The 16,163-nt window shown below is 35.4% G+C and overlaps 1 protein-coding gene across 4 annotated transcripts in view; it reads right to left on the bottom strand.

The window, feature by feature from the left end:
• lrp8 (low density lipoprotein receptor-related protein 8, apolipoprotein e receptor) overlaps positions 1-16,163 on the bottom strand; it is a 290,837-nt gene that overhangs the window by 187,946 nt on the left and 86,728 nt on the right.

The raw sequence follows: 16,163 nt of genomic DNA, 5'->3' as shown, positions 1-16,163 counted from the left end.
CTCCTATCATCACAGTGTGTGCTCAGCCAATGAACAAACTGCCTTTCGCTTTATTAATACAAATGTATGTATGTATGTCTGGGCGCCTTTAAAAGACCGAGATGGGGGGGGGGGGGACCTTGACAAAGCGCCGAATCCCTGAGACAAAAGATGTGGGCAAATCTGCCCTGCTGACATGGAAGAATTCATTTCAATTACAAATGTCCTCCGCAGCTCAACAATGACGAAACGCAACAGCCCTCCACCAAATGGAGTGTTGGAAAGACAGGAGGGAGCAGTATATCAGACGACTAACACACAAAAACAGCAACCTGCTGCTTTGATTTAGATGGAGGTGGTGCTAATGATGCTGCGAGATTATGTCCTTAGTGATTGAGGATTTTCCGTCACGATGGCTTGTTCACGGCGCATGAGGGAGTGGAAATCCAACCTTTGTTCCTTCCAAAACACACAATTATTTGTTCTTATGGGTGCTTGATTGTGATACAAATCAAGTAGGCAAAAATGTAAATCATGATTTTCTTTTGCTTAAAATCAAGATCACGATTTTCTCACAATTCTTTAGATGTAAAAAAACGGTTAATATGATTAGCCCACTATTATTGTTAATTCTCAAACATATGGTAAAACAACAATAATAATATTAGGCCTGTGTGTAGGTCTACTGTTGCTTAAAATGCTACAATTTGTACAGTCATTATGGTGGACTTGAACAGACTTTTAATATGTCCTGTTTGTTAATTCACAGTAAAATTATGACATCAGAATACAACCATTCATAATTATAAAGTTTATTTATTATGTTTAAGACATGTGCTTGTCATCAGTTATTGACAGCATTATTAGACCATTTGTTTTCACGGGTAAAACAGAATTTTATCATTATTCTTGCATTATATTTAACATTATATATAGGCTGGGGTTGTTATACTGGCAGTAAACATTTATTTTCATGCACAACACTCTGTGTTCGCTATAAAAGAAAAAACATATAAAATGCTTGCCATAATCATAACTCTAAAATGGCATATGATCATTTAAATGATGTGCATACAGGTTTCACTTTCACTTCAGAGTGTGGCTCATGTCACTGTGAGAAAAAAACACACACATGCAAATCAAACTTCCCACACGGCCCTCAAACGATCGCTCTGTGCAACAAACTAAACGTTATTTACAAGTTTATTACCTTTCATTCACAGCCTATGCAGGTTTTGTTCACCAAAGTAGGCGTCATGCGTGCATTCTCGGTAGTAAACAAACAGCTTGCATTCAGCTCACGTGTGATTTTGCGGCCACGAATACATCATTACATGAAAACAGAAATGACATTTCTGGGTGAATTGTACCTTATAAATACAGTATGTGACACTTTTAGCGCCATTTGAAGGTGTCAATGTAGCTGTGAAGACTTGTGCGACTTCTCTACTGACCTTGAAAATATAATTGGCTGAATCATAGAAAAGCTGAATTAAGATTGTGTGTAGGGTCGAAATGAGATCGTGTTCTTTTTTTTTTATTAATCGTGCAGCCCTAAATATGAGCATTTAAATTTACAGAGGTATTGTACTGTATTTATATTATTTAATGGATATTTACACACACATTCTTTACAATGAAAAGAAATTGAAAATGCTGTACCTGCCTTACGGTGTAATTTACATTAGTAAGTTTTAGACAGCTTTTTAGAATAAAAACGCTACTCGTGCAGATTGGCGTTTTTGTTGTGTATTCAGAAAAACAGAAAAAATCTCTATCCACACTATAAAGCCAAGGAGACCATTGGAAATAAATGACTTCCGGTCTGTCGCTTGTCGTGTGCAGTGGAAAGGAGGCTTGAGACTTCTGACATTTCACATTAGGCATTTATATTTATAAATAAATCATTTAAAAACATGGAACCCCTACTCTAAATAAATATCCAGTCTAGCAAAATCTTCAAAAATCTAGTCATCTTAACAACACAAATACTGCAGTCACATCAACGGAAACTCTGCCTCAGTTTTTATTTGATTGGAGAATGAAAAAGACGTTGTTTTTTCTACTGCGAGCGCAAAGCTCACAACGTCCAAAACACGAGACGTGCAGGGCGCATAAGCAGCGTGCAAAATGCTCGCAGCTTTTAGTAAACCATTTAAAAAGGCGCCTCTCAATGCAAAAAGTGTGTTCCTTAGTCTTTAAAAGAGTTATTTGTATTAAATTTTATATATATTTAATACTTTAAATAATTATTTCTTTTGGATCTGCTGTTCTGTTTTATATAAATCAAACAACATAAGAACATTTGGTCTAATATAGTCAGTGTCTGGGGCATCTGGTGTCAGAATGTCTCATGATTTTATTTTCTTCATGCTACTTGCAAAGCAGCCTCTCACTCTCTGTTTATCTCTCCCACCTCTTTTGTTGCTTATTCCTTTGTGTGAATGTGTTTGTTCCAGCCTTGCTTTTCTGCAGCGACAGCAATATTGTAGTAGCCCCACCATCACTCATTGTGGCCAGTGTGCGCGCCGCTGTTTGTTTTGGGGGCAGAGCTGGTCCCTCTGTGAATGTAGTGATCGTGCAATAATTTCCATTTATCATCCATCCATCCATCCAAACCCATCCACCCAACTCATCCATCCAAACCCATCCATCCATCTATCAAGCTTATCAACGCTCTACTAATCAATGTCACTATAAAATCAAAGGTATCCATACAGTGCGGGAAACGAGTGATTAGCTGCATCAGTTCTGCATTAGCTGCACATCACACTATGGATGCCTGATACATAAACCCTCAGCTTGTAACGGAATGAAATGGGCTCAAGTTAATGATGTGTGAAATATGAATGGCAACATTCAAAAACCCAACATTACAGTGTGTTAAAATAAAAGATGACAGCAAGGATCTTCTATCCGACAGGGTCTGATGATGAGTGTACATTAACCAGAAGAACGGGTGTATGTGCCGACCTGAAGTACCTCTGTGATCGTATGTATGTTATTGACATGTTTTGCATCCGTTTTACGCTGGAAGCTATAATGCATTGATCTTCTAAGAGATTTATGGCTTTAACAACATCCATATGGGGACTAATAATGTTCTGAATATTATTGTTGTATGTATGTACATGTGAAATCTGAATTATTAGCCCCCCTTTGAATTATTATTTTTTTTAGATATATTTCCCAAAATGTTGTTTATCAGATCAAAGAAATTTTCACAGTAGTAATAATATTTTCTCTTCTGGTGAAAGCCTTATTTCTTGTATTTCGGCTAAAATAAAAGCCGTTTTGAATTTTTAAAAATCAATTTTAAGGCCAAAATTATTAGCCCCTTTAAGCTATATATTTTTCAAAAGTTTACAGAACAAACATTCGTTATACAATGACTTGCCTAAATAATGACTTGCCTAAATTCAAATGTCACTTTAAGCTGTATAGAAGTGTCTTGAAAAATATCTAGCCAAATACTATTTACTGTAATCATGGCAAAAGAAATTAGTCATTAGAGATGAGTTATTAATTTAAATTATTACGTTTAGAAATGTGTTGAAATAATCTTCTCTTCGTTGAACTGTGAAAAAACTCAGTGGAAAAAAAATTAAGTGGGGGAGGGGGGCAAATAATTCTGACTTTAACTGTATGTATGTATGCATGTACAATATGTATGTATGTATGTATGTATGTATGTATGTATGTATGTATGTATGTATGTACGTACGTCTGTAAAATTACTCTACTGTTATTTTATGCTACAGCAATAATACTTAACCCCAACGATCGTCATGATATCAAAATGAAAACATACAAAAAGAATAAAATTAATGTATTATTTCTAAACTACTTATACTACTCTAATATATTCATATAATTATATAACAGTACTATTATTATTATTATTATTATTATTATTAGAAGTACATTTGTGTACATACAGTAGTAATATACAGTATTTGTGTTGTTAACTCTTTAAGCATAAGGGAAAATGGCATGTTTCTGGCAGAAGAACAGTTAACTTTTGTTTGTATTTGTTGATTTTTTCTTTTTTCTTCTTTTATTAGTTACATCTCATGTACTGTATACATGTTACATTCAAACTTATATACATTAACCCCTTCAACACATATACACAGGACAGTTGTAGAATTTTTTTAAAATAAAAAAGCCATCTCTGATATATACAGTTCACAGTCACCTCATTTGTAAACCCCCCTAATCAAGCACAGCACAGGTTAATATCATTCTGCCCATTGTTCCAAACAATACTGATGGTGAGACTCAAATCTGACAAGTGCAAGTGAAAAAACACAGCTATTATACCCAACAATCATCTCCTCACTTGCGCTCCAGACTGACATTTAGTGTCTCACATTAGAGCTCTAATTAGCAGCATATGGTTCCAGCATCATAGCAAAGCAGGTTAATGGACTGGGCTCTAACGAACCGCCAATGCTTACGAACAGTAAGTGCTGCAATCAAACCCTCAAATTCTGCATCTATCTTCACCATTAGTATTCATAACACGCAAGATGTATATGATCCCTCATCAGCACATTTACTGTGCCAGACATTACATTATGGATAGGCAATATGGAAATAAAACTATATCACAATATGTTATGGTATAGATATCAGTTATGATATTTCATATTTATCCAATGAGAGACAGATAACAGTCCTGCTTTCCTGGAGAGAAGGGTTATCTTTCCTATTATGATTTTAATGTAAAGAATATGATGCTTGCATAATCAATATCTGTTTTAATTCACACTGAGAGCTACACTAGAGGGCGGAACCATGCAAAATCTCCATATATGCTTCAAAGAAATAAAGACATCCAGTTATTGTATAGATAAGTAAAAAGATGATGGAAAATGTTAAACATAATCAAACATGAAGACAATAAACACATTTGTGGCAATAATAGTTTACTTTAGTTTATTTACTGTATAGTTTGTTTATCTATCAAGCTTAACATTTATAAAGTTTGTTATATATATATATTGTCAGTAGACAGAGGGTGCTGTCTACATTTTATGAATCTGAAATACATTGTATAGTTTAGGTTTTGTTGTTGCAGGTATGTCTTAAAGATCACTTGGTCCCATGTACCTGACCTAAACCCAACCAATAGTGTTTTCAAAAGCAAATATAAAAAAAGTGCAATGTGACCACTTAGCTTTACCTTGATTAAACATTGCTTTTGTAAAAATGCTCTTTACAAAACCATACAAAGTAAGCTACCAAGCAAACTGACCATCACACTATGCATCACACTACCATAAAGATAGATAGGTGAGGCAAACCTTTTCCATTTCAAATCATAGACATTATTAAGTTGTTTTGTGGTATTTATTGGTGTTTTTCTCTGTAATTTTTTCTTTGTTAATTATCATAAGTGTAAAAAGGAACATAAATTAAAACTCTCACCATTTGCCATAATGCCCCGTAGCATTCAATTCACTAGGAAACTGCAGTTAAACATGAATATGGGGAAATAAGAGTAAGAGGAAATAAGTTTTTTGAGATTTCAAAGGCAAAAGAACATATTTCCAATGAGTCTCTGTTGATACAATTGTATGATTTCTTCTGCATTTTGTGAAATTAAATGACATCTGGCCACAAAAATAGTTAGTTTTAAATGTTTGACTGACTAAGTGAATTTGAAAAAAAAAACTCATATTGTCAAACTGTCAATGTTTCTTTTAAACCAAAAACCATTAGAATATTAGAAAAAGATCATGTTCCATAAAGACATTTAATAAATTTCCTACCGTAAGTGAATCAAAACTTCATGTTTTATTAGGATGCATTGCTAAAACTTAATTTGGACAACCATTAAGGTGATTTTTTTTATATAATAATAAGATTCCTTTAAACGCTAAGATATTAAAAATAGATGTATCCTTGGTAAATATTGTCCTAAAAAAATCATACAGAAGTGGGAAGCTTATTTATTCACCTTTCAGAAGACTGGTTTTGTGGTCCAGGGTCATAAATCTCTTTGATAATTAATTTATCACACATTTATCAAACCAGCTCCAGACTATAAAGGCAGATTCCAGATAGTTTTATCATTATTATCACTAGAAGATTTTTTTTACTGGAATATTACAAATAATAAGACATTGTTCATCTCTACTTTGCATGAGCAGATTTTCACACATCTTCTGTAGAGCTCTTCTTATGCCTCCATAATCACGTCTTTTTAGCTAATCTCTCTGACGCTTGGATGAAAATCATTATGCCATGTGGGAGGGACATGCACAATGACTAAGCGCCTCTGTTTTCACTATAAAACTGCTTGATTGGTTAGGAAGTGAGAAAGCAAGGTTGACATGGCTTTTTGTTGACGCCTGTGAATCACACGAAGCATCAACATCTAAAGGCAAAAAATAACATGCACGCCTCACAATGACAGGTCCTTTAAAAGCACTCAAATGCACTGTGCGAACAACGTTTAATCACGACGCCACATTTATGCATCGAACTAATGACTTTTTGTATCATAAGTCGATTGAAAAACAACAAAGTGGTGCTTGCATATGAACCTTTTGCTAGCTGACACAATGCTAAAGGGCTGTGTATTGTTGGCTGAACATTATTATGCAGTTGCTAAGGTGTTTTGTGAGGCTATTAGCATGTTGATATGCAGTTGCTAAGATGTTCTTGGTTTCTACGTGATTGATTTGGCCTAAATCCAAAAAGTCTACTCCCAAGTCGCTATGATACTCTGGCCTATATGGACTGGGGTTTTTCTTCAGCATCTATGAGTTATTGCTGGATATATAAAAGTGAGGAATTATGTATTACATTGCCACACCTTTAATTGCATTAAAGCTGAGAGTTTTTTTGTGTATTTTTATTACATACAAAAAAAAATATATATTTTTTAAATGAATAATAAATAATGACTTCTAAGTTGTTTAAGTTGTTAAATGTAAAAATACAATTAGTTAATCTATATTTTATAGATTTATCTAAATTTAATATTATATAATAGTAAATACTAAATATAATAGAAAAAAAAAGGATATAAAACTTTAAATACTAGGGCTCCACGATATCAGATAAATCTCATATTGTGATATATTTCTGTGATAAATATTGTGATATGAATACAGCTTCACAATATAGTTTAAATAGCTATTTGACAGTTTTCTGGGGAGTCTAAGAGTATTCAGGTACAGAAAATTAATAATATTATTGCAAAATAGTGTTTTTCTTACTGTGGTTTGTCTCAATTCTAGACCAAATTTTGTCTCAACTCAAGTCCCCTTTGAACTTTTACCTTCTGGTCGATGCTACAGAGCACTGTGCACCAGAACAGCCCGACACAGAAACAATTTCTTCCCTCAGAAAATCCATACATGAACACTTGATGATAGTAATTGTGAAACAAACATCACTACTTGCTATACACTTTTTACACACATACACTTATTTAACAACATACTAACGACATACATGTCAACTTGCACATAACAGCTGCACATATAACTATGGATATAGTAATATACCTGTCCTTACACTTGTGAATTTGTATATTTGCATTCACTACTTACTTCTATTTTCAAAATATATTTATTATCTGTTTTTTTGTCCGGTCTCAGTAATTATGTTGCACTGTAGAAGCTCTGCTACGAAAACAAATTCCTCATACGTATGAACATACCTGGCAATAAAGCTCTTTCTGATTCTAATTCTGATTCAAATTTCTAAAAATTCTTAGATCAAGTAAAAAATATTGTTTTATTTTTACCGTCAGAAGACATAAGTCATAATTAAGAGCTTTAAGTTAAACTTTAGAGTTTTTCCATATAACAAGCAAAATTATCTGCCAATGGGACTAGTAAAATTATTTTATTTTTACATTAAAATGTGGATATTTGAACTAGAATCAAGATAAAAAAAATTCAAAGAAAGAAAAACCTTTATTTGCATAACTCATATACATATATACATAATTGAATACAATTCATCTTTGCTACACCTCCAAACATCATATTTTTTGTCTAAATATTTTTGAAAAACTCTCTTGAAATGTAGTCATGAGTGTTAAAAAACATACATATGATAAACTTTCACTCTATTATGGTTAAACTTAGCAGTTAGGTCAGCTATGATTCAGACTCAACGTTTCAGATCCTGTGATATGACTATTGCGGATGCTCGATATTGAGGCTAAAATGATAAATTGTGCAGTCCTAACAAATAGTGAAAACAGAATTTAAAATCAATCATCTTTCAATTATTCATTATCTTATGACATGATACTGTTGCATTGCAGAGCTTATTTTTATAAACATATTTCTAAAACAGGCTGCTTTTTAATTTCAGCTTTCTCACCACTGATTTTTTGTATTTAGTTTTTGAGAGAAAATAGTGCAGTTAACATCTATTTACATACTCAACTAAACATAGTTCCCAGCAGTGTGGATGCCATTAGGATGTTCATTATGAGTGCATCACATTGCTAACATTAATTTCTAACTAAGGAAATAGAACTTTTAATTATGTTCATTGACTCCCGTTCAGTCTCTTGTAAGTTACATGTGCAGGAGTGTGAGAAAAAGCAATAAATGGCTGCATGCAATTTATTCAACAGCCATCAGACTTTAAATTCTACATACAGCCACTTTAAACCAATCAGGGATCTTTTTAATAGATTGAAAACTAAATGCATATTGTGCTACAGGAATGTACTAAAATATTGATGAGGTTCAATACCTGAAAAGCTATGTAAATCTAATGTTAAACTATTCAAAAGGACCTTAATCTTTATCAATTATTAAAGTGAAAGGGGTGCTCTGGGGGAAAACAGCAATCGTGTTGAATTAGGAACTAGTGAACCTCACATTTCAATTTAATGTTCTTATTTTTAACAGGGTAATCCCATCAGCCTCTACTAGGATGTGCAGTGAATAACAACATCTCAGATCTACTCCATACATGCTATTGAGGTAAAATATATATACAGCTAAGAAAAAATTTAGGGGACCACCTGAAAATTGAGTTAACATCGAGTGTGTTTACATGGACACCAATAATCCAATTTTAATACAATTAAGACAATACTCTGATTAAGAGTCTACCATGTAAACAGCAATTTTTGATTAATTTAATCTGACTAAGGTCATAATAAAAAAAAAAATCGAATTAAGACGTTAAGTAGCCTATGTAGTGGCATTATTAAAGTGCAGTCCAGACATGTAAACACCTTAAACTATTACTGTCATGTAAGATCTTTTGTGACAAGACATTTTGTGACAAGATATTCCATACACACATGGCTGTTTGACACTATTCTCTGCACCTATCAAGTCAGTAAAGGACCACAAATACATCGCAAAATGCGGAGGTGCTTTCTCCCACACGGCATGAAGTATCAAATTCTATTAAAACAACATTCTTCCAGCAGTTCATACTTGCGTCCAATATCTCGTTTGTCACAGGGGGCATGCATGAAATGTTCACGAATTAAAGTGAAAGTGCAGTTAAAGTCGAAAAAATAAAAATAAAACACCCGAAATTACTTGAAACTCCAGAGGAAATGCAGATAGCGTGGTGACGCATTGACGTTAATTGAATCATGTGCTATAACATGTATAACTGGATCATGAAAGCAACTTTCAAAAAGCAACTCATGTAAACACCTTAATCATATTATTGTCTTATTTAAATTAAGGTAAATAATTTGATAGTCACTAAAAACACTTTTAATAATTAATTAATAAAGCTATTGGGTTGTTCTATTGGGTTACACTTAACATTTGTTGGGATGTTTCTATAACACCTCAACCAGATATTCCAACAGTTAATCTAAACAGCTACACCTGAAGATACTGAATATGCATGTTTTTTTATGTCCAACCGGGGCTCATTGTGGAAACGTAGCCCCGCGGACGTTTCTGCGGACCGCGATCTACGTCCCGGGAGGTATGTATTTGAGCGTTTTTTTGTTTTCGTTCGCGCCCGCGTCCGCGCCGTTCTCGCGTGAAAAGCCGCCGGATCGGCCGACTCAGCCACCCTCCTCTGCCTCCTCCTCCTTCCCTAAACCCGAGCGACGGTTCTCAAAAGCCGTCCAGAGAAAAAAAAAAAGCAAAAGCCCTCGTCTTCGATTTCGACCGCGTTTTCGGATCCCGCCGCGTTCTCGCCCTTATTTTTCGGATTCCGTTTTTCGTCTTACCTGATTTCCGGAGCCTGTTGTTCCCCGGACTCGATCCCGGTCGTCGTCCCCACGGCCGGCTCCTCCTCCTCCGGGGCCTCCGCTCCGTCAACGCAATGCTGTGAGCTAAGCGGACAAACTGGTTGCATCGGGAAAGCCCTCCACTCGGAGGCGAGCCGTCGGCCGGCGAGCGCGAAGAGGAGGGGCGGAGCGGCGCCACACCGCCCCGCAGCGTTCGCTCGAAAAAAACTAAACGCGGCCTTACGTACCTCCAGCCACGTAAATCGCGGTCTCCAGAAACGTCCGCGGGGCTACGTTTCCAGAATGAGCTTGGGTTGTTTTTTTCTTTTTACAAAGTGACTTCGTGCTGTAATACAGTTAGTTTGCTTCTGATTGACTTCCACCTGTTTCAGGAAAATGACATTTGGTTTTTTTTCACCAAATACTGATTTTAAATAACATTTAATATGACATTTTGCAGGTGATATGGTGGCTCAGTGATCCCTTGTTTAAGCAGGTTTCCTCCGGGTGCTCCGATTTCCCTAACACTCCAAAGTCATGCAGTATAACTGAATTGAACAAACAAAATTGTCTGTAGTTTATGAGTGTGTGTGAATGAGCATAAAACATATGCTGGAATAGTTGGCTGTTTGTTCCACTGTGGTGAACTCTAAAATAGAGACTAAAGGCTACTTTATACTTCTGTGCCAAGCACACTCGTATGCTCTGGCGCTGTCGCATACTCCTCGCCGTGGCTGAAGCCAACGCTGATGTGCACCTCCCAAAAATGTAACTACACATCGTAATGACAAGAACCGCAAGCTCTGTGATTGGTGGGCTTGGTAGAGCTGATGAGTGTGGGCAGGGCAGAGAGCCGTATAAACCCGTTGGAGGGAGTGTCGAGTCCTGTGGAAAAGCTCCAATTGGAAACATTTGTTTTGTGTTTATCTTATGATTAAAATTGTTGCATGTCCGCCAGTTCCTTTTACAGAATGAGTGAGTTTTAGCGACTTGTACTTTAAGGTAGCATTCAGAAAAAACAAAACACCTACAAAGAAACTCGACACAGAGAAACATAACAATCTACTGCCAACTATCGTTTCGGAATTGTTACTGGAGAGCAACACAAACAGCATACAGAAGTATAAATTCACGACTATGGACAAGGATCACGACGATCACTTAATGCAGAATAAACCAGCCTTAAGCTAAAGAAAAATGAATGAATGAATGAAATTAAATTTTTTTTGAACAAAACAAAAATTATATTTTACTTAAAAAAAAGAAAATACTGAGAAACAGAATTTTTAAGATGTCTGTATTTTTTTCCATAGCTATATATATATATATATATATATATATATATATATATATCTTAGATTTGAAATATTTTCCTTTTGTTGAGTGTCTCACATAAACCCGCAATAATGCTTTCAGCTGAGCCTATAAGTAAATTCATTCCAGTCTACAAAGCAAAGATTTAGAAAGTCCATGGGAAAATATACATGTTTGCTTTCTGAAAAGTCCAGCCCCTTTCTCTTTTTTTATATCCACTGGGAATAACCGAGAGTTACCTTCAATTGTGAGAGCCATTTCAATTGGCGAAGTTATACAAGCACAGGCACCAAATCCAAGTCTGCTCACTTCCTCTCGTTGAAAGTTTTCCAGTCACCTAAGCGTATCCAGGACTACCCACCCATTAGAATATAAATGAATCCTCTGCCCGGCTGCCGCGGTTGTCACAATGTCACCCACCTCCCCTATACCCACTGACTTCTCCTTCATTTGGTTTCTCTGCGAATGACATGGGGGTAAACATGATGCTGGTCTGCAGCGGTGTGAGAGAACTCCTGATGGGCCGAGACTCTAAAGGACCATGTGTTGCGGTTTTCTGGGGGAACAGAGGGAGACGTGTTCGGCCCTGTTTTATTCTGTAGGAGCTATGAAAGCGTGAGCTGCAGGAAACTCTTTTGACATGACGGGAGCAGGGAGAAGGACGCAGCCCAGCGGTGGGGTGAGGGTTTGACATAAACAAAAGGCATCTCTTCATAGATGTCAGAACTGCAGGAGAGTTTCACGGCTGAGGACCAGCAAAATGAGGGGAAAATAGTAGTAATCTCAAACTAAAAGAAGGAATAGAGATTTGCTGCTTGTTCAGAAACAAAATAATTCTTGAAGTTCTTTCACAATTTATTGTTGTAGCAAACTGAAATGTCTTTCTGAATTTTTGTACGCTTTTTTTAAATAATAGTTAACCTAAAAATACGCACATACAGTAAACCATGCACACTGAGTCTTTGAGCATTAATCAATTTGTTGTGGAAAAAAAAATCACATAATGAAATATTCATGCAGTGATGCTCGTGTTCTCTTCGCTTCTCAAAAAAGAAAAGGAAAGAGGAAATACTGTATTGTTTACGTTAAATTTAATTGATCCTGGACAGAGCCTCCCAGCAGCAGAATGTGAAAGGTGAGCGGTTGCACGGCAGGCATTCCCACACATCCCACACAATCTGTCTTTATGTTCTGGACTTTGTTTGCCATAAAGTGCTCCATGGTGCGAGACGAAGTTGAGATGCTAATTTGTCAGATGCCATTCTAGATTTTGGCTTTCAGTAGCACGGTTGGCTGTGGATTGTCAAAATATCTCTCAAAACACCAGCAAAGGATGCGGAAAAACAGAGAAAAACATGCTTCTGATACAAATTAATATTTGAATAAAAGATTCTGAGGTAGTGTGTAAATGTGACTGACACAACATGAGGTCATATAAATTTTTTAGCGTACAATATTTCAGACTCCAATGAACTTAAGCGGGGTCTCTGCAGGTTTCATCAAGTAAATTTTAAAACTTTTTAAAACCCTTTTATGACCATTAAGAATTAAATTTTAGACTTATACAGGGCTAAACAGTAATGATTATTTCCAATGGCCCAGTTGGGCCAATGGATTTTTTTTTTTTACTGTAAATAGTTTTTGTATCACTGAAAGATAACGTTAAGAGTAAATTGATTTATAGTTATGATAAGGAGCTATGTAACTGTTTTTAATTTTCTTTCCTTTAATTTATTAAAATGAATTGTTGGTGATTGGATGGTTGCCGGCCCAATAGGGTAGCTTCACTTGGGTAGATGAAAAGTAAGACCTGTTTAAAATGATTTAAGACATATTACCACAATATTTCAGTAAATTTAAGACTTTTTAAGGCCTAAAATTTTGTTTTTGAAATTTAAGACTTTAAGTCTTTTTAAAACCCCGCTGTTAGGATTGTAGAAAAATCTAATTTAAAGTAGAAAAAGTACGTAAGTAAGTAGTAAGCATGTAAAAAAAAAAAAGCTAATTATTTTGCGATTGGGGCAACATGAAGATTGTTGATATAACTAACTGGTTGGGTGTGTAATTCCCAGCATACTTTGCATGGGAATGCATTCAGGTGAAAAATGTTGTCTGAAATCTTAGAGGTGTTTTAAGTGAAAAGAACAGTTTGAAGAAAACGACAGTTTAATCTTCACATATTTTTGAGATTTAGAATACTTAAGTTTTGAGTTTTAAGGTTAGACTTACAAGGTGCATATGTAACAAATAAAAACTTATTAGTAAAGCTTGAACTGCAACCGCTAGCAGAACATTCTTGTTGTGATTGATACACAAGATCATTAAAATAATTTTTGATTTAAAAAAAAAGTTGCTATTTGGTTCCATTAAGCCAAAATAACTTCATTTCAATGTGTCATAATTAGATTCTTTTACACCAAAGGTCTTTTTTGAGTTCACTTTCTCAAAGGTAAAAATACAATAACTTCAAAGCGATGCGAAGAGGAGCACTGACACTGGAGCACGTATAACGTAAAACCTTATTAATGCAGGTTCACAAACCCACAGCTTTTGATCTCGTGTTTTGATGTTGTGGACCAGCGTGAGCCCTGCCCAATTGGACTGAGGATCTATCAGAGGTGTCCAGCGTTGAGAGGGAATCTCTCTGATCAATGGCTGCCCCTGGCTGATGAGCCATCTTTAATATTTCAACTGTCTGGGACTCACAGCTCTTTTTGAGCTCTTTTAAAGAGACCAGATGATGCCGCAATCCAATAACCCACAGTTAGGGTTAAGAGAGCTGCATGCAGAGTACAGATATAAATTGTCTGATTAGTTGAATTGTCAAAACAAAGATTTTTAAGCTTTTTCTTCCTAGCAGGTAGGTGTAAGTGCACAACTTTTCAGCTAATTAAATGAATAAAAAGATTCAAATACTTGTACAATGTTTCAATAAAAATAAAAAAGTATCACAGCTTCAACAAAAACATATTACGAGCACAAAAGATTTTAAATTGTTACTTAAATACATACATAAAAAATATGAATCTTAAAAACTCTTCATAAATTATTAAACTTAAGAAATATCATGAACTAACTGGGCATACTTTTACTTTCTGTTCATTGAAATTTAAGCATTAAATATTTATTTAATATATTAATATACATTTACTATTATACTAGTTATACTAGTTATGCTATTTTGAAATTAAAGGGCTGCTATTTTACCCCATTTTCAAGGTTTAAGATACGTTGTTTGTGTCTCCAGATGTGTCTGTAAAGTTTCAATAACACCTATCAGATTATTTATTATAGCTTTCAGAATATTGGAATTTCTGCTCTGAACATAATGTAGCTGCTTTTGTTGCCTGTGCCTTTAATGCTAGTTCTCTCCGCCTACTGTTCCCACGTGTCTGTCAGATTGTGCCTCAGTTTCCGCCTCAGCTGCGTCAGATAAACAGCACAGTGACAGACATGAAGGAAGCAGATCTCATGTAACGTTTGTGAGAAATATTACCATAAGATTTTCCCAATGATTATTTGATGCATTTGTTGTGGAGTTTATTCAAGCCTTTTTGCGATGATGAGTTACACACAAAGTTGTTACAAAGTTCACGCACACACACACACAGCATACACACACACACACAGCATACACGTTTAACTTTGCACTGTTTTTGCATGACAAAAATCTGTTATGTTTATGCAAAAAAATAAACCTGATTTAATGTTCACAAACCAGGATTGAAGCGTCTTCTTTTATAATTGTACTGACATGCCGCTGTGGTGATGAATTACAGTGATTTTACGGTCTTTAACTTACTTGATGATCACAGAGAACTGAACAGATCTTTTAATCCCAGTTGCTTTGCGCACATCCTGTCAATCAGTTCAGTGGGCGGGGAAACCACACTCAAGAAATTTAAAAAAAGAGACTCATTGTGTTTCTATCACACCAATATGACTGTGGACACACTATACCTAAACACAGTTCTGTCCAAACAGCTTACAAAGGATGATTTAAGGTGCCCTTTAAATGACAGTTGCTATTTTAAACCGACTGCTAAAAAACCCCAAAAATATTTGAAGATCATTTCTGTCTTCCTTAAATCAACAATGTCTAAAGATATAAATTAAAAATTAACAATTTAATCAAAATCTGATTAAGGGAACAACAGCTGAAAAAAAAATTTCTTTGGTTTGCATCAAAGAGTCAAAACATGAGCTTAATTTGGACTATCAATGTTTTTGTACATGTAAATGTGTTTGTTATTTGACTATTAATTATAATTAAGGTTGACATGAGGAACATCCTCCCTCAACACTGAGAGACCGTGACATTCTAAAACCTGCTAATCAAGCTTTCTATGCTAATCAAAGTCCTGCAGCATCCCAGCCAAACACTCACCACAGTGTCAACATTCCGCATCCAGTTGATCCATGAGGAATTCTTAAGGAATATATTGATGTCATTAGTATTCCATTGAGTTAATGCTGTTTCCCCCAATGGGCCCTGCAGGGCAAGGTTAGTACAGAGGCGAACAGCCATTCAGAAGAGGGAATACAAAAGCCTGCCACTTGTGATACAAAAGTGTTCCGCTGCTTCTTAAAAAAGCAGTCAGCATAACATTTTGTCACCAGTCAATTCTGAAATTAGGGGTGTCAAAATTAATTGTTTCTTCGGTGCACCACGATGCAA

The sequence above is a fragment of the Danio rerio genome, chromosome 6, assembly GCF_052040795.2.
Source record: "Danio rerio strain M-AB ecotype USA chromosome 6, GRCz13ab, whole genome shotgun sequence".
NCBI lineage: Eukaryota > Metazoa > Chordata > Actinopteri > Cypriniformes > Danionidae > Danio > Danio rerio.
This window is presented reverse-complemented; position numbering and strand designations above follow the sequence as displayed.